The following is a 20,608-nucleotide window of genomic DNA, read 5'->3' on the forward strand; positions in this document are numbered from 1 at the left end:
ATATTATATACATACATTCAACATTGAATTGGATGGTAACAAAATTGAAAATTTACATACATATTAACAAAAATATTCAACCAATATAAAAACAAATATTTATACATGTATAGCATCTAAGCAGAGGTTTCCACCAGAGAACCACCATGTTAAATATGACTTTTTGAATAGTGGAAGACTGTTTGATTGCCTGATATGTAATGGTATTTTGTTCCAGATTTTAGGCCCAGAGTAAGCAAGAGCTTTTCTGCAAAATTCTAATCTAGGTTTTGGTATATGTAGTGTCTGTTGAGTGTTTGATCTCAGAGTTGTGTGATTTGTATGTGAAAATAAATCAGACATATAATGTGGCAATAGATTGTTAATGGATTTGTAAACAAGAATTGCTTTTTTATAATGGATGCGGTCATGTATTTTTAACCAATTCAATTCATGAAACAATATTTCTGAAGGTGTATCAATGTCTTTGTCAAGTATAATACGGGCGGCTCTCTTTTGAAATTTGTATATGCTGTTCAGTAATTCATCATTACAATTTCCCCAAATAGTGCAGCAGTAATCAAGGTGTGGTAATATGTATGCATTATAAAAAACTATTCTCATTTGTTTGTTAAGGTACTGTTTGATACGGAGGAGAAGATACAGTAATGAGTTGCATTTTTTAATCAGCTGTTCAATTTGACAGTTCCATGATAATCTATGATCCACGTGAATTCCCAGCAATTTTTCAGAGTTAGTAAATTCAATGTCATTTTCCTGCATTTTCAAAATGTAATCATTGCTTGATTTGATGGTGTTGTAAATGATATTTGATGGGGAGATTATCATTGCTTTTGTTTTTTGAGGATTTGGTAGCATAGAGTTTCTTGCACACCAGTCGTAGAATGATGTCAATGCTGTTTTTGTAGCAATCTGAAGACTGAGTCAATAGACGATCCAAATGAAAGGAAGACAGTTGTATCATTCTGCAAACATGTCAGTAGATGTTTGGAAGGTTTAAAGGCAAGTCTTTATATATAGAATGAATAGAGCGGGCCAATATAGGGAAGCCCTGAGGGACTCCAGATTGATATTTCTTTAGCACTTGATAATTTGCCCAGAGATTGGAGACCTGTTGTGTTCTGTTTTGAGAGATAAGATTTTAAACCATTTTAAGTGTTTTCCCCTGCAAACTGATATTGTTGTCATCTTTTTGAATTAAAAGGGAATGATTTAAGTAAATCAAAATGCCTTAGTTAATCAAGAAAAAACAGTGCCTACTAGTTTTGTTTGTCAAATTGATTGCAAGAAATCCAAGTGTCAATGAATTTGATGTTAAAAGCTGTTTCACTGAATGGGTGTGAGCGGGGAAAACCCTTTATTTAGTCTTTTTGCAATAAATGGGAAAGGGTTTAAGAAAATTTTTTTAAAGGGGATTTCTGACCCTGGTTTTTTCCCAGTAAATTTTGGAAAGAAACAAAGGGGAGGGAAACGAAATAGGAACCCCCAATTTGTTTTTTTTTGTTTTCAAATTTTTTTTCCCCTTTTTTAAAATGGGGGTTTAAAACCTTTTGCTTTCTTTTAAAAAAATGAAGGGAAAAAAACAGATGGTTGAAATGCTTTGAAATTTAAAAAATTTTTTTGGGAAATGGGGTTTTGGGTAAAAATCCAGCCTTTTTAAAATTTTTAAAAAAATTTTGGGTCCCCCTTTTCAAAAAAAAAACCCCGTTGCCCTTTATTTTGGTCAAAGGGGGGGGAAAAATTTTAGTTGCTTTTTATGAAAAAATCTTTTGGAAAAAGTTGGGGAAACTAAAAGGAAAAAAGTTTGCACTTAAAGTTGGGGTTTTTGTGGGTTTTTTTAAATCAAAAGAAAATTTTTGTTTTTGTCCTTCATTTTTAAAGTAGAGAAAAAATTTTTTAGGACTTTTTTAAATACATTTGCAAAAAAAATCAAATTTAAATATTTAGCAAATTGGGTTTTGCGCGTTCCCGTATTTGGGGGTTTTTTTCCCCGGAATTTTGGTCCCAAAGATAAAATTTTTTTTGGAGAATTTGGAAAAAGATTTTAACCTTTAAATGTCCCTTTAAAAAATTTTCCCCAAAAGCTTTTTAGGGTTTTAGGAAATTTTTTATTTAAAAATTGGAAAATTTTTTTATAAAAAATGAAATTTTTTTTTTGGCCCAAAATCTCCTTTAAAAAAAGTGATTTTTCCCAAGGGAATGCCGCAGGTTTAAATTTTTAAAAATTTTTTTATGGTTCGATGATTTTAGGCAGAGTTTATGCCCCTTTCACTTTAAAAATAATATGAATTTTTCAGTTTCTGTTTATTATCTCCTCAACAGTATTACACATTCAACCCAAATTTGACATATGGATATGTTTTTTGGAATGCGCAGGCAAAGTTTCGAATTTGGTCATGGTTCAATGATTTTTGGCAGAGTAATGCCCCTTTTACTTTGAAAATGATATAAAATTTACAGTTTTTGTTCATTATCAACCCAACAGTTGTTACATATTCAACTCAAAATTGACATATGGATATGTCAAAGGAATGCGCAGGTCAAGTTGGAATTTGGTCATGGTTTGATGATTTTTTGGCAGAGTTATGTCCCTTTTCATCTGAAAATAATATAGATACATCTTAGGAATAAGCAGTTTAAGTTTGAATTTGGTCATGGTTGAATGATTTTGAACAAATTTATCTTTCCTGAATGTTGGAAAAATTTTGAACTTTCAGTTTTAGCACTCATACTTTTGTGGAAATGTATATAGCCATTATTTTGGCTACAAATATGCAATATGCTATTTTCAAAAGGTTAAGACTGAATAATTTCAGTGCCTTGAACATTGTATAAAAATGGTTTGTGTTAACATTGAAAAGTTTTAAGGGCTTTGAAACTTAGAATGAAAAAAATAATTTGTGCAAACAAATTTGGAACTTAATATTATAACATTTGAAATTTTGGCTGCATGCGGGGGCATCCGTGGCATGATGACACATTTCTAGTTTAAATTTTGTTTTAAGGGCCCTGTTACACCCTTTACTGCGGGCCCTTTTCTGTGTTTTTTCACAGGGGGTTTTTTTAAATATAACAAAAACGCCACAAATGGCAAGAAAAAAACTTAATTTAAATTTGAAGACATGGAGAATTCACGGGGGTTGCCCCAGTGATCATGAAAAAGGGTTTTCTTTCAAAAAATTTTCCCAAAAGGGCCCTTATTATCAGGCCTTCAAAACCCTTCCTACTTTTTTCTAAACCTTTTTCCCCCCATTTTTTAAATTCCTTCCCAAATTTTAGCTCACCAAAAAATGTCCCCCAAGATGAGCTTTTGGGGGGGTGACCCATTGTCCCCTTCCCTCCATTGTCCGTTTTTTTCCCTTGGGGTCAAAAAATTCTTTAAAACTTCTCCCTTAAAAACCCCTTGGCCAAAATTTTTTTTGAAACTTTGCAGGGATATTCCCTTGCATGCGCTCTAACCCAAAAGGTTTTTCCCAAAAAAAATTAAAATTTCCCTAAAAACTCTGGGTTTGCCATGGAACCGAAAGAAATTTTTTTACAAAAAAACCTTAAAAAATCTTTTTTGTAAAAAATGGAAAGTGGTAGAGCTTAGATATTTGGCAATGAAAAATCCCTTTTTAGTGGATGTGTCTACCAAGGGTTTGTTTCAAAAAAAGCCCTAGGGAGCAAAAAATTGGCCCCCGGCCCCAGGTTCATTTGATTTTTCTTAAATTTATGTATATAGTAAAACTTAAAAAATCTTCTTGAAAATCCAAAAAAGCTAAAGAAGCTTGGATATTTTGGCATGAAACGTAGTTTCTAAGTAAATGTCCACCATAAATGGAGTTCGTATGACAACCCGAAACCCCATAAGACAATCTCGACCCATTGTCACTTAGACCCCTTAGACATTAGACCCTTAAAATGAAAGGACATTTCGACCCTTTATTCTATAATGTACCTGAAGATGTTCAAATTCGAAAACATTAAAATTTTCAAAGAAACGTCCAAAAAATGAAAAAAGTTAAATTTTTTTTACTAGTTTTTTTTTATTATATTTTATAATTTAATAGATAATGCTGGAAAAAATAAATGAAAACAATTTTGTGCTTTTTTATTTGTTTAAAACAAGTTTTTAAATATTTTAAATAAAAGGAAAAGAAAGACAAATCACACATTTAAACAGAAAGTAAAAACTTTAAATTAAAAACTAAGACAAGGGAATTTTTTTAAAATGAAAAACATAGTTACCCGTATTTTTGTGGGCCCCCTAGAAAAAAGGCAACATATAAGGGTTTCCTTTTTTTCGCATCGTTGTCGGCTTTTGGCGTCCCCTTAAATTGTGGGGGGGAAACGTAATCAGTCAAATTTTTAAATCAGATTTTAAAATTCAAAAATTGGTAATTTCATGCTTCTTTATATTGACCTGAAGTGCAGTGCACACAAAACCGGTACTCTGCCAAACTTCTTAATTTTTTAGTTAATTTGCCCTTTGTTAATTTTCATTACTATATTTTTTGTCTGGGCCATTTCTCCTAAAAATATAAAAGCTATGGACATGAAACTTCATAGGATGATAGATCTCATTAAGGAGGAGTGCAGTGCACAAGAACAAAAACTCTGCATTTCTTATTTTTTGAGTTATTGCCCTTTGTTAATTTTATACTTTTATTTTTTGTCCCCTGGCCATTTCTCCTAAAATATAAAAGCTATGGACTTACAACTTTATTGGATGATAAATCTCATTAAGAAGAAGTGCAGTGCACAAGAACCAGTACCTGCATTTCTTTTTTTTGAGTTATTGCCCTTTGGGTTAATTTTCCATACTTTATTTTTGTCCAGGCCATTTTCTCCTAAAGTATAAAAGCTATGGACCTAAAAATTCATTTGATTGATAGATCTCATTAAGAAGGAGTGCAGTGCACAAGAACTGGTACTCTGCATTTCTTAATTTTTGAGTTATTGCCCTTTGTTAATTTTCATACTTTATTTTTGTCCAGGCCATTTCTCCTAAAGTATAAAAGCTATGGACATAAATTCTTTTGATGATAGATCTCATTAAGAAGAAGTGCAGTGCACAAGAACCAGTACTCTCCATTTCTTATTTTTTTGTGTTATTGCCTTGTTAAATTTCATACTTTCATATTTTGTCTAAAGTATAAAAGCTATGGACATGAAAACTTCATAGGATGATAGATCTTATTGATAAGAATGCAGTGCACAGAAACTTTGCTGCTCTGCACTTCTTTATTTTTTGGCCGGGTTTGCACTGGTGCAAACCCGGGTTATAGTATGGTGAATGTTGGGCGGGCGGGGAAAAAACTTTTGTAACAGTTTTCTTAAGCAACTAAACTTATCACAGCCTCTTGAATATTTGGTATACAGCATCAACACATAATCCCATACCGTGGGATTTGATTTTAGGTCTGTCGCTCATCCACTTCCTGTTTATCGACTTAGTTAAATTTTCAGGTGGGCGGCGGCGGGCGGGGAAAAACTTTCGTAAACAGTTTTTCTCAAGCAACTACTTATCACAGGCCTCTTGATTATTTGGTATACAGCATTCAACACATGGTCCCATACCGTGGGATTTGATTTCAGGTCTGTCGCTCATCCACTTCCTGTTTATCGACTTAGTTAAATTTTTTTTCAAGCATTAATGGTCAAGGTAGGAAATTTTCGTAACAGTTTTTCTCAGCAAACTACTTATCACAGCTTCTTGATATTTGGCATCACAGCATCAACACATTTGGTCCCATACCGTGGGATTTGATTTCAGGTCTGTCGCTCATCCACTTCCTGTTTTATCAACTTAGTTAAATTTTCAACATTAATGGTCAATGGTAGGAAATTTTCGTAACAGTTTTTCTCAGCAACTACTTATCACAGCCTTTTGGTATTTGGTATACAAGCATCAACACATAGTCCCCATACCGTGGGATTTGATTTCAGGTCTGTTGCTCATCCACTTCCTGTTTGCCAACTTAGTTAAATTTTTCTTTTTTTTTTTTTTTATCAACATTAATGGTCAATGGCAGGAAATTTTTGTAACAGTTTTCTCAGCAACTACTCATCCACAGCCTCTTGATATTTGGCATACAGCATTGACATGTGGTCCCTACCGTGGGGGATTCTATTTCAAGGGCTGTCGCTTCATCCATCTTCCTGTTTATCAACTATTTACATTTTTCAGCATTAATGGTCAATGGTAGGCAAAAAATTTCGTAACAGTTTTCTCAGCAACTACTTATCACAGCCTCTTGAAAATTTAGCATACAGCATCAACACATGGTCCCATACTTGGGATTTGATTTTTTCAGGGTCTTGTTGCTCATCCACTTCCTGTTTTTTTTAAACTTAAAATTAAAATTTTTTTAAAAATAAAAGGTCAATGTAAAGGAAAAAATTTTTTTAACTTTTCGGGAGCAAAAACTTATCACAGCCCTTTTTTGAAAAATTAGCAACCCGCCAAAATTTCTTTATGGTTTCCCCTAAAATTGGGGGGGGGATTAAATTTAGGTCTGGGCCCGCTCAAAAACCCCCTTCCGTTTTTTCCGACTTAGAAATTTTTTTTAAAAAATAAATGGGGCAAATTTGGGAAAACAATTTTTTGGGAACATCCAAAAGCCTCATGAAATTTGGTAAAAAAATCAAAACCCCGGCCCTTTTTTTGTCCCCCTTTGGGGCCCAATTTTTTTTGCTCACCTGTCCCCAAAGTGAAAGGGTGAAACTTTTTTTGGGTCGCTTTTTTTGTCCCTCCCCTTCCCGTTTTATCGTCCCCTCCAGTCCGTAAACTTAAAAATTTACTTTAAATGACAATCTCCTCATAAAACTAATAAACCAATTTCATCCAAACTTCACAGGAAAAAATGTTCCCTTTGGTGGTCACCTTTAAAAATTGTTCAAAAAATTTAATTCCATGCAGAAATCTGGTTGCCATGGCAAACCGAAAGAAAAAAAAACTTAAAATATCTTCTTTCAAAAAACCGGTAAAGAGCTAGAGCTTAGATATTTGGCAAATGAAACAATCTTCTAGTGAGTGTCTACCAAGTTTTTCAAATAAAAGCCCTGGGGTCAAAATTGGCCCCGCCCCAGGGGTCATTTGAATTTTTCCCTATTATGCATATAGTAAAAACGTAAAAAAATCTTCTTTTAAAGTACCCAAAGAGCTTAGAAGCTTAAGATATTTAAGCATGAAACATCTTCTAATGAGTTGTCTACCAAGGTTTGTTCAAATATAAAACCCTGGGGTCAAAAATTGGGGCCGGCCCCAGAGGTGTCATTGAATTTTCCCTATGTGCATAGTAAGTAATCAAGCTATTAAAAAATCTTCTTTTAAAGAAACCCCAAAGAGCTAGACTAAGAATTACTTTTTAAGCATGGAAAAAAAAAAAAACAAAAATGTTTCTAATTGGGTTCTTAACAAGTTTGTTAAAATAAAAGCCCTGGAATGAAAAATTGGCCCCGCCCCAGGGGGTCATTGATTTTCCCCTATATGCATATAGTAAAAACTTTAGAAAAATCTTCTTTTTAAAAGAACCCATAGAGCTAAGATATTTAGCACGAAAACTCTTCTAAATGAGTGTTACCAAGTTTGTTCAAATAAAAAACCCTGGGGTCAAAATTAAGCCCGGCCCCAGGGGTCTCGATTTTCCCTATATGCATATTTGTAAAAACATAATAAAATCTTCTTTATAAGAACTTAAAGAGCTAGAGCTAAGATATTTTGTCATAAACATGTTCTAAATGGGTGCTATACCAAAAGTATGTTCAAATAAAAGCCCTCGGGGGTCAAAAAATTTGGGCCCCGCCCTGGGGTCATTGATTAATCCTAAAAATGTGTATATAGCAAAAACTTAAAAAATCCTCTTTTTGAAAAAAACCCAAAACAGCTAGAGTTTAAAAATATTAAGCATGAAAAACATCTTCTAATAATGTTCTACAAAGTTTTGTTTCAAATAAAAGCACTGGGGTCAAAATCTGGCCCCCCCGCCCCAGGGTGTCCATTTATTAACTATATGTGTAATTAGTAAAAACTTACAAAAATCTTCTTTTAAAAAACCCAATGAGCTAGAGCTTAGATATTTGGGCATGAGAACATCTTCTAAGTGAGGTCTACCAAGTTGTTCAAATAAAAGCCCTGGGGTCAAAATTGTCCCGCCCCAGGGGGTCATTGAGCATTTTCCCTATAATTTATGCATATAACGTAAAAACTTTAAAAAATCTTCTTTTAAAGAACCCATAGAGCTAGAGCTAAAGATATTTAGCATGAAACATCTTTCTAATGAGTGTCTACCAAGTTTGTTCAAAAAAAGCCCGGGGTCAAAATTGGCCCCGCCCCAGGGGATCATTGATTTTCTTTTATTGCATATAGTAAAAATTTAAAAAATCTTCTTTTAAAGAACTCAAAGAGCTTAGAGCTAAGATATTTAGCATGAAAACATGTTCTAATGGGGTGCTCTACTAATATGTTCAAATAAGAGCCCTGGTGTCCAAAATTGGCCCGCCCCTGGGGGTCATTGATTTTCCTAAAATGTGTATAACAAAAACTTAAAAATCTTCTTTGAAAAAACCCAAATAGTTAGAGTTTTAGATATTAAGCATGATAACATCTTTCTAGTAAAGTGTCTATAAAGTTTGTTAATAAAAAGGCCCTGGGGTCAAAACTGGCCCCGCCCCACGGGTGTCATTTATTAAAACTATATGCACTAGTGTATAGTAAAAACTTAAAAAAAACATTTCTTTTAAGAAACCAATGAGCTAGAGCTTAAATGTTTAGCATGAAACATCTTATGGGTGTCTACCAAGTTTTGTTCAAAAAAAAGCCCTTGGTTAAAATCGGCCCTGCCATGGGGGGGGGGGGGGGGGGAGCAGGGAGGATGCTATATACAGGTGAGCGACTTCAGGGCCAATCATGCTCTCTTGTTTAAAAGATTTGTTCGCTTTTAGAAAAAGAAAAAAAAGTTGAGCATTGCCCCTGCCCAGCAATGGCTCTTGTTTTTATTTTGGCAATTAGTACAGACACAGTTATACTTTTCAACAAAATTACTTCATGAGCATTTTTTTAAAAAATTTTCTGTTTTAATTCGAAAATCTCCCGTTACATGTTAAAATTTGGGCTATAAACTAAAAAAAACTGTTTTCAATACTAATCAAACATTCCCAACCAATGTTGACGGGGTTTCATGCCTTTGTAACAAATGCTCGGGTTTAAAATTTTTCCCTGTTCCCCAGGGCCCAATGGGGGGAAACATCTAAAAATTGCCAAAAATCCTATTTTGTTAAATTTTTTTCCCAAATAAAAATTTGATTTCAAAGTGCTCCCAATTTCTAAATTTGGATTGAAAAGAGTTCAAATCCCTTTTCAGCTTTGGTTTTACACATTCCCTTTTATAAATCGACTTGGGTAAATTTTTAGCCTAAAAATTTTTAAAAAATTTCCTGTCAAAATGAGGGGGGACTACAACCCCCCTTCAAACCTCCCAAACAGAAGGGGGCACATCCCCCTTCTGGCAACCCCCCTGATGTATCTTTTGGTTGGGGGTTCTCAAATGAAAAACATGTGTTTGGGGCCCAACAGGATATTTTTTCCACTATTTGAGGCCTTAAAGAAGGGGGGGGGGTCGAAAGTGCATTGTTTCGTATATATGAGGTTAAAGGGTAAGGGTTACTATGCTACATGTACTGTGTTTACAATTTTTCTTGCTTTTAAACTTATTTCACATTTAGCTTTTTCAGGTGATTAAGTGTCTTAGTCACTATTTTGTACTTTCTAAAGAATATAACCATTTTACTTGTTTCTAAAGGCATAATGTGCCTTAAATAAATACTAGTAACATCAGTTTTCTTTAATTGATAACATGTACACGTGCTAGTGCATTATTATAACATGTAGTTGTATATGTATATAAATTTGAAATTTTCCTTTTATGTAGCATGGTGAGTTTTCTTCATTGTAATGATTTGTACATTTGGATAGCCTTTTTGTAGCCATCTTCTTTGAAAATAGGTCAGAATAGTGCATCTGCAGGCTTTATCTAGAATAATGGCGAACTGTTTGTTTCTGAAATTTTAGCATTCTCTCAAGAAGAAGTTCATTTGAGCAATTTCCCCAAATTAAAACAGCAATAGTCTATATAATAATATAGTCATTGTAGAAAAGTTTCCTGGCATGTAAACTGAGATAATGTTTTAACCGTACATGAATATAGAGATTACTATAATTGCATTTCTTTATATTTTTGTTCAATTTTTGAAGTTTCAACGTTAGACAATTGTCAACTTGAACATCCAAGAAGCTTTTCAGATTCAGTAAAACACTTTATTAAAAAAAATTTTTTAATCCCAAACTGTGATTTTTATTTATTCACTCAATAACATCACTGTTTTGGAGTTCGGATGCGAGGAATCATATGAGGGCGTAGCCCAAGTGATATAATGATGCACATCTGAATGACAAACAGTGATGTTATCAAGTGATAAAATCACCGATTTGGATTTATTATTTCGATTCTAACAACAGTGATGTTATCAAGTGGTAAAATCACCGATTTGGATTTATTATTTCGATTCTAACAACAGTGATGTTATCAAGTGGTAAAATCACCGATTTGGATTTATTATTTCGATTCTAAACAACAGTGATGTTATCAAGTGATAAAAAATCACGATTTGGAATTTATTATTTCGATTTCTAACAACAGTGATGTTATCAAGTGATAAAATCACCGATTTGGATTTATTATTTCGATTCTAACAACAGTGATGTTATCAAGTGATAAAATCACCGATTTGGATTTATTATTTCGATTCTAACAACAGTGATGTTATCAAGTGATAAAATCACCGATTTGGATTTATTATTTCGATTCTAACAACAGTGATGTTATCAAGTGATAAAAATCACCGATTTGGATTTATTATTTCGATTCTAACAACAGTGATGTTATCAAGTGATAAAATCACCGATTTGGATTTTATTATTTCGATTCTAACACAACATCAACAACATGTCGTTAAGAAGCGCATTTATTATTTCACTCGGGGTACGCCCTCGTGAATATAATTCCTCGCATCCGAACTCCAAACAGGTGATTTTATTGAGCGATTAAAATCACAGTTTGGGATATATTATTTCTTAAATAACACACACTTTCGGTTCTTCTATATTCAATAGGGAAAAATGTGGGTCGTGTTAAGATAAGTAAAATTGAAGTGGTGTACTTGTTGATGCATGAAAGAAATGATACATGCTGCTAACCCATCCTTAGAAAAACATAAATTACGTGTGAGATATAATTATGGTTTTGCATGTACTTTCATCGTGGTTTTTGTGACAAAAACCCCTTCGAGTTGTTTATCAAATATGATGTGGCTTTTAAGGAAACTTAATTTAACTAAACTAATTGAAAGTCTTGTTAAGCAATTAGAATGTATTAAGTATCAAAAAAAAAAAAAAATACTTTCACTAAGGAAGTTTTTTTTCTATATATATATATATATATATATATATTTAAATACCAAACTTTTTAAGTAGTTAGTAATTGCGGGTTATAATTATAACATCCCTTTCGAGCTTGAACATATTTGCCTCCTTTACAGGCATTTTTATATAATTAGCAATGTGTATATAACTATTAATTCAGTTAGTTTAAATAAGTAGATTACTATAGTAATATTATCAAAAGTCAAAGTCCATTTAATATTCTATCCAGCTAGCTTAAGGAATGGCAGCTGCATGTTCTACTCGGGGTGCTCCATCGTCCCTAAAATAATGCACGGAAGGGCACCTGAGGTCTTCGTCCACCAGTTAAGCTGGAACGTCGTCATATGACCAATTATACTGTGTGTCGGTTTGACATAAAACCCAAAGAAATCAAACAAACAATCATTTTTATTTCTCTCGTACAATGTATAAAAATCAAGACACTAATGAGTGTGAACAAACATAAACTTAAATACAATGAGGCTGCAACTAGCAATTGAGTTACACCTAGGACTCAACACATCCGATAGGTCACACTGCTCCCTAGCTCCTTTTAGACACCGTCTAAAAATAGCATTATTGTCAGGGATGTTATGGTTTAAAGTTTTATTTTAAAGAGAATTGGTCAATAATGAAAGGTCTGTTATACCATAAAATAATTACATTCATAATATCAAGTATCAGACATACATGTAAAACAGCAAACCATGAAAGAATTACAATATATATATGAGCCGCGTCACGACAAAACCAACATAATGGGTTTGCGGACCAAGCATGGATCCAGACCAGCCAGGCATGCCGCGCAGTCTGATCAGGATCTATTGCTGTTCGCTGTCAGTTTCTCCACTTGTAATAGGGTTGATAAGCGAACAGCATGGATCCTGATCAGACTGCGCGGATGCGCAGGCTTGTCTGGATCCATGCTGGTCGCAAACCCATTACTGTTGGTTTTGTCGTGACGCGGGTCATTTATACTCTTTAAGGAAACTGTTGCCCATTGAAGACCAATCCCCTTTAACGGTCAAAATGTACATTACAGATATCATTAAACTACATTAAATTTTTGTATTTACAATAACATGTACTATATAATGCACTTGTTTTTCTCGGAAGACACATTCAATTTTGTATTGCAATACAATATAATGCATAATTGATTTTCTCGGAATAGGCATTAAATTTTGTATCACAATAATATATAATGCAATTGTTTTCTTGGAATACACTTTAAATTTTGTATTACAGTACAATAAATTGCACTTGTTTTTTCTCGGAAAAAAAAAACAACACTTAAACGAATTCACCGAATAATTGCAATCGTTATAATCTTCTTGGATATTTCTGTCTAACTTTGGATAAGTAATTATTTAGTAATAGCCGAGTTCTGATTGCTGAATATGTTGAGAGTAAAGTTTTTAAAGCTTCATGCCTCGTGATATATTAAGCCAAAATATATCAAGAAAATCGAACTTGAAAAAAATCTACTAAAATTTTAAGAAAAGTAAAAGATTCAATGTTCAAGAAATAATTTACATGTTATTTGTGATTAATGACTTGTTTTGCAGTATTTATCACAATAATTTCTACTGTGTTACTAACGCATTAAGAGCTAATTTTGCATATTTTGACCTCTTTTTAGCTCACTTGTCACAAAGTGACAGGGTGAGCTTTTGTGATCCCTTTTGGTCCGGCGTCCGTCGGTCCGGCATCCGTCCGTCCGGCGTCCGTCCGTAAACTTTTACTTTAAATGACATCTCCTCATAAACCACTAAGCCAATTTCATCCAAACTTCACAGGAATGTTCCTTTGGTGGTCACCTTTAAAAATTGTTCAAAGAATTTAATTCCATGCAGAAATCTGGTTGCCATGGCAACCGAAAGAAAAAATTTTAAATATCTTCTTTTAAAATACCATAAGAGCTAGAGCTTAGATATTTGACATGAAACATCTTCTAGTGAGTGTCTACCAAGTTTGTTCAAATAAAAGCCCTGGGGTCAAAATTGGCCCCGCCTCGGGGGGTCATTGATTTTCCCTATATGCATATAGTAAAAACTTAAAAAAACTTCTTTTAAAGAACCCAAAGAGCTAGAGCTAAGATATTTAGCATGAAACATGTTCTAATGGATGTCTACCAAGTTTGTTCAAATAAAAGCCCTGGGGTCAAAATTGGCCCCGCCCCGGGGGGTCATTGATTTTCCCTATATGCATATACATGTAGTAAAAACTTAAAAAATCTTCTTTTAAAGAACTCAAAGAGCTATGGCTAAGATATTGAGCATCAAACATGTTGTAATAGGTGTCTACCAAGTTTGTTCAAATAAAAGCCCTGGGGTCAAAATTGGCCCCACCCCAGGCGGTCATTGATTTTCCCTACATACATAAAGTAAAAACTTAAAAAATCTTCTTTTAAAGAACCAAAAGAGTTAGAGCTAAGATATTTAGCATGAAACATGTTCTAATAAGTGTCTACCAAGTTTGTTCAAATAAAAGCCCTTGGGTAAAAATTGGCCCCGCCCCGGGGGGTCATTGATTTTCCCTATATGCATATAATTAAAACTTAAAAAAGCTTCTTTTAAAGAACTCAAAGAGCTATGGCTAAGATATTTAGCATCAAACATGTTCTAATAGGTGTCTACCAAGTTTGTTCAAATAAAAGCCCTGGGGTCAAAATTGGCACCGCCCGGGGGTCATTGATTTTTCTTATATATGTATAGCAAAAACTTAAAAAATCCTCTTTGAAAAAACCCAAATAGCTAGAGTTAAGATATTAAGCATGAAACATCTTTTAGTGAGTGTCTACAAAGTTTGTTCAAATAAAAGACCTGGGGTCAAAATTGGCCCCGCCCCGGGGGTCATTGATTTTCTTTATATGTGTATAGCAAAAACTTAAAATCTTCTTTGAAAAAACCCAAATAGCTAGAGTTTAGATATTAAGCATGAAACATCTTCTAGTAAGTGTCTACAAAGTTTGTTCAAATAAAAGCCCTGGGGTCAAAACTGGCCCGGCCCCAGGGGTGTCATTGTTTTTAACTATATGTGTTATGATAGTAAAAACTTAAAAAAAATCTTCTTTTAAAAAGCCCAATGAGCTAGAGCTTAGATGTTTAGCATGAAACATCTTCTTATGGGTGTCTACCAAGTTTGTGCAAATAAAAGCCCTTGGGTTAAATTGGCCCTGCAACGTTGGGGGGGGGGGCTATATACAGGTGAGCGACCTCAGGGCCATCATGGCCCTCTTGGGGCCATCATGGCCCTCTTGTTTGAGTTATTGTCCTTTGTTAATTTTCATATTTTATTTTTGACCTTGCCATTTCTCCTAAACTATATTGTTCACAAGGCAACACATCCGACTCGCGGAGTTCTAGTTTACTTATTCAGCATATTATTACCTTGTCTTTTCAAACAGGCAAGTCTACCAGCTTAGCTTGAGGTGAAATTTCTCAATGCCAATTGATCTGAGAAATGGAGTCTTATTGTTATTTGTCATTCACCGCCTATTCAGAAACCATGTAGGATTATTCGTTGATCACTTTGCAGAGAAATTGGTGATTACTTGTTTGTTTTTAAGGAAGCTGGTCCGGTGGACCGACCACCAAGATATGACCGAAAATGTGTTAAAATTGGTATAAAAAAAAACAGACTTGCAAACAAATCAACAAAATGATGGGAAAGATGTGAGATTATATGAGCCGTGTCATGACAAAACCAACATAATGGGTTTGCGACCAGCATGGATCCAGACCAGCCTGCGCATCCGCGCAGTCTGATCAGGATCCATGCTGTTCGCTGTCAGTTTCTCTACTTGTTATAAAGTTTGTAAGCGAACAGCATGGATCCTGATCAGATTGCGCGGATGAGCAGGCTGGTCTGGATTCATGCTGGTCGCAAACCCACTATGTTGGTTTTGTCATGGCGCGGCTCATATCTGTTGGAGACTGCCCTTGCAGAAATTACTGGTAATTTACCAGGATTTTACTAGGATTTTACTGGGAAATCCCAGGAATATTTACAGGGATAATTCCTAGGAAATGCAAGGAAATCTGAGGAATTTCCAGTTACTGGCTGGCGGTAATTGGAACGACTGAAAACTACTGGTAATAACTAGAAAAAAAATGTGAATCCAGGAATGCCTTAGATTGACTTGTACTGGATATCCTAATTACTGAGAATGACCTGCCCACGGTATTTGGAACATTTTTCTAGTCCATCCCAGGCATTTCAAGGCATTTCAAAGACCTATGATAATACCAGTAACTCCTGGTATTTTTATAATCTTAGGAATGACTGAGAATGACTTGCCCACGGTATTTGGAACATTTTTTCTAGTAATTCCTTGGCATTTCAAAGAACTTGGATATCCCAGACGTTCCTGGTATTTCCATGATCTAACGAATGGCTGGAATAGCCTAGGATTGCATTGTACTGGAAATTCCTAGCAACTGCCCGTATGACTGGACCACAGCTGAATTACTGTTACTAGGGCCACCAAAGGATCATTATGATTAAAATCAAATAATCAGTTTTGTAGAAGATATCATTACAAGAAATTGCTGACAATACAAGATGCCATTGGACACAGGGCAATCACATTACTTCACATAAGCACATTGTACTGATGTGAACTAAATTGTGCACTTTTAAATCCAGTTAAATGACAAGCAGTTCAACATCAGTCATAAGCAAACTATTAAATTTAATAAAAAGCATGATTGCATATGAAACAAAGTATTTTCCTTACAGTTTAATTGTTTTTGTATTGTTTAGACACACTTCTTTAGATATATCATTGTAGTTACTGGAATGCAATGAGCTTTGGCAATAACACTTGACTTAAGATTCCTTTTTTAAAATAGTCTGTAACATGTGACACCTCTTTGAATTTAGCACTAAAAGTTAAAACATTATAATACTTGACTAGGTCACTCCTAGATTTTAATTTGCTTTTCATCATTTTCTTAACTGATTGAATGAGGGACATCACTTAAACAGTCTAAGAAATGTCACTGAAACAGTACAAAACATGACGCAAGAAACCTCCAGTATTACATGCAACTCCTACATTTTCTATTGCTGTCTTCTGAAATGAGTAAATCCTTGCTGTAAGATCCAATTTTTGCCGGTTTAATAATTTTCTTGTCATCAAATCTTTCATACAGAGAATCTCAGTAATCCAGTGAATTGATGATCTCTGGTAATCAAATGAAATGTTGATCTTTTGTAATCCAACGACTTCTTTGCATTTTCACAGATATATACACACAACAGATAGGAAGCTCTAAAAATAGATAATAGTCAGATTCAGACCCACAATCCTTTGCAGGCTTCGGTGATAATTGAGTTTTCCCGATAGTCTCCAATTTTCGCACTCTCGTTAAACTTGGACGATATCCATGAATTATTGTTTACATACCCCTACATAGATTTTCATCAGAGAAATATTTGTATAGAAAAGTGTGTATAGTACCTTTTACAATAAATAACTATTGCTTCTTATTTAAGCAAAAAAATGTTTCATCTTCCTCCGGGAATTCAATATGACGGTGTTTTGGCTATTTTTACCAAGGATGCATCAAATCTCTGAAAATCCCCGACATATGATAAACTTATAAGAACACAATTCTGCCACAATTCTGAACACAATACTGAATTTAACTGTGTGACATCACAGTTTCTTCTCCATGTATATTTAGCTCCATGGCATTTTGTACAACTTGCCCTCTTTCAATTAACTGAAGAATTTATGACAGTTTCTATATCAAAAGTTTTGACCCGTTTTATAGATTTAAGCTCTCACTCTCCTCAGCTTTGAACATCATCCACGAGTAAGTTGAACTCCTCCCTTTGTGGCCTTGTGGTACCAATTCTTATCTGAAATCAAACAAATACATTTCTCTACATATGGAAATATACCAAGATATTTGAATACGAAATAAATACAAATCACTTGGCAGGACGTGAAGTGAATGCACACTTGGTTCAAGCGAGTAAAATCATTGCAAACTTGACAAAATGGTTTCTGTGTCTTAAATATTTACAAAACTCTCACATATATTTTCAGGTAAGTGGGTTTGTATGTTATTTGATTTTCTTTTTAAATGGCCATTCATGAAGGAAGTGTTTATGACACACTCTGTTCTGGGCCTCAGATTTGTAGCTTTTGGTTATACAAAGCTATTGAAGTTATAAACTGGTCATGTACATATTTTGAAATTTGATAAGTGAAAATCCAGGGCGGTTTTTATGCTCATTTATTCACATATGTAAGTTTTGAAGTTCACCAAAAAAGGCAAACTTATGAAAATATACTGTGTATTTTTTTATTATTATTTATTATCATTGTTATTCCTGTAATTTAGTGATGTTGATCATTATTGTTGGTTGATTCTAACTCAAGCACTCAAGGAATAAATAACACAACATAATGAAACGGTTTTTACAAAGTCAAGGGAAATAACTCTACAAATACGGGATAAATCCACAAGCGGAACCCAAGGTACACAACTAGTCATATGCTGACCGACCTTCCCGTAAGGCTTAATGACTAGGTCAAATCCTTTTTGATTTACATGCGACAAGTTGAAAATTGCAAAAATTTTCTAAGTCAAGGTCAATAACTCTAAAAGATAATAAATCCACACGAAAATATCCAGTGCACAACTTCACATGCTGATCAACATTTCTGCAAAGTTTCATGACTCTATGTCAAACCCATTTTGAGTTACATGCGACACAAGTTGAAAATTGCAAAATTTTACTAAGTCAAGGGCAATAACTCTAAAAATACTATATAAATCCAGACAAAAATACCCAGGTGCACAACTACACATGCTGATCAACATTCCTGTAAAGTTTCATGACTCTAGGTCAAATACTTTTTGAGTTACATCCGACACAAAAGAGAACAGACGGACAAGGGTAAATCTAAATGTTCGCCACTAAAGTGGGGCCACAAAAATATCTTGTTCAAGCGTGTTCAACCACTACACGTCCTGGCCCCTAATACAATAACAGATTACAGTCATCGAATTAAGCACTGGCCCGGTGGCCCATGACCAGTGTAAATTTTAAGAGAATTAAGTTAAATATATAGTAGAATAAATTCAAAACTGGAATTCGGACAAGTATATTCAAAAATCTTAAATTCAATGACTGAGATTAAGGCAATGTATTCAGGTTAGTGCTTAAAGTATGACAGTCACTGTTTGTGCTATTTTTGTTCTTTGCAAATCATCATGTGGGATTTATTTTAATGGACCAGTATTCAGATTCTCTAGTATAGGCTTAGGCAGTGTCAAAGACAAACCATTTTAGCTAGGCTGTCACCTGGGACTGGACCACTGACCGATAAATTTTGGTGGCCTTGACAACTTTTTAGTGGTCCAATAATTCCTATACATGCACAGAAATCTAGAGATTAAATCACACTCAAAACACACACATACAAATCAAAAACAAACAGAAAACATGATTTCTGTTTCAAATAAATTTTTGGAGGTATCTTATTGTGATTTAAAAATACAGTCAGTAATGTGTTATTTTAAAATACAGACATGATGTAGGCTTATTGAACATTATCTTTTCTTGTTGATCTTGTTTATCATATTCTAATATATAACTAGATCTACATAAATTAATGGTGATATAAAAATATTGTTTCTTTATGAAAAACTTTTTTTTTCTAATACAAGTGCAAAATTGCTAAGGTAGTGAACTATCTGCATACTAGGGTATTAAACTGTCTGGAAGTAAAAAAACTTGCTAACATGCATTTTTCAAAACAATATTTTAAACTTTTAGAGGGCATAAGCAAACAATTTCCTGCAGGGAAGCACAACCATCTTCAACGCATGCTTTGTTTTTTTATTCATTATTATTATATCTTTCCTGTTCAACAAAGAAATAAATAAAAACAGGTCGCGAAAATATGTGACAAATGTCCGTTTACGCATTTTTTCCAGTAAGGTTTAAATAAGTATCTTAACTGTAACTAGGAATAAGCTGGAAATACAATTATTATTTCTATTGTTACAGTCGGCAAATTGTTACAAAATAATGCTTTTAGAAGTGAAGAAAGGTCATTAAAATAATCTCTAGACTCTTCATTTTTCTAGGGGTTCATAAACACGCCGGCTCTGTTTGGGAAAAAATCAGTGCATTTATGATAATACTCACAGTGAATTTCACCGATTGCAGCTTTGAAGGTCTTCTTCTGATAATTTGCTTGAGCTATTTCACCTTCCTCGTTGTATGTCTTTATTGGGGAGACGATATCAGTTCACTGTTGATAAGAGACGAAGTGTCTGCCGTCTTTGAATATTGCGCGCACAATAAACCTGTGTTCTACGTAATAAACATGTGTACTACGTCAGTAACATGTGCTTGATTCGCAAAATTTCGTGTACTTCTGTTGTTTTTGCTGTCAATACAATGACTGAATAATTTCAATTATATCGTTGAATTTTATTTCAAAAATCTATTATTTTAAGCCCAACAAGCGCTTGAATTTCATACAATTCTACAGTAGTTTCCAAAACAATTGTGTTGCTACGTTCATCAGTATACGTATCCAATACGTCATGAAATTATGCTCGTCTTGGTTAGCGTAAATATACGGATATTGCTCGAGTATAATCGTAAAGGTTCGCTGGTTAAGTAAAGACTAAGTTATCATCGTTAATATCCGTCAGCCTACTTTAATTCAGGACTCTCGATTGACGCGGGGATTCGGGTTTTGACTCGTGAAAATTTGGAAATGCACAAATATGACACGTGAAAAAATCTGCACAAGAGTCAATTTGCCACTTTGGATTTTCAACTATGCAATAATTATCACCTTAAATCCACCCCTAATTAGATCTACATATGTTCAAATCACACTCCATAAAAATGTCAACAGGCAGTATAATGTATAAAGTGGTTTATACACACAGCCTGTGCACTGAAGCATGACATCAGTGGATGCAATTTGACAGCGCTAAAAATAGCTCTACACAACTGATAAAAATTACATACTTCAGATGTCAATTATTGATTTTTTTTAAGGTTTTATAATAGGCCTAATACGTCTTTGATTTACTTGGAGTGCCTGTACATTTGTTATTTCTTTTTGGATTATATACTCCTATTATCTATTAATTAAAT

General features: G+C 34.0%; 1 protein-coding gene and 1 long non-coding RNA gene across 2 annotated transcripts in view; one reads left to right on the forward strand and one right to left on the reverse strand.

The window, feature by feature from the left end:
* Nucleotides 1-20,608, forward strand: part of LOC132745312 (intermembrane lipid transfer protein VPS13A-like) — a gene marked incomplete at its 3' end in the record, with an annotated part of 53,389 nt that overhangs the window by 13,747 nt on the left and 19,034 nt on the right. The gene's annotated exons all lie outside the window — the stretch shown is intronic.
* On the reverse strand, nt 16,144-20,332 carry LOC132745314 (uncharacterized). The gene is made up of 2 exons (XR_009627820.1): nt 19,640-20,332; nt 16,144-17,335 (listed from the first exon to the last, which is right to left on the reverse strand). It is a non-coding gene; the product is annotated as an uncharacterized LOC132745314 (long non-coding RNA).

Source organism: Ruditapes philippinarum, unplaced genomic scaffold, assembly GCF_026571515.1.
Source record: "Ruditapes philippinarum isolate M1 unplaced genomic scaffold, ASM2657151v2 ctg2095_1_1_1_1, whole genome shotgun sequence".
In the NCBI taxonomy this organism is placed as follows: Eukaryota; Metazoa; Mollusca; class Bivalvia; order Venerida; family Veneridae; genus Ruditapes; species Ruditapes philippinarum.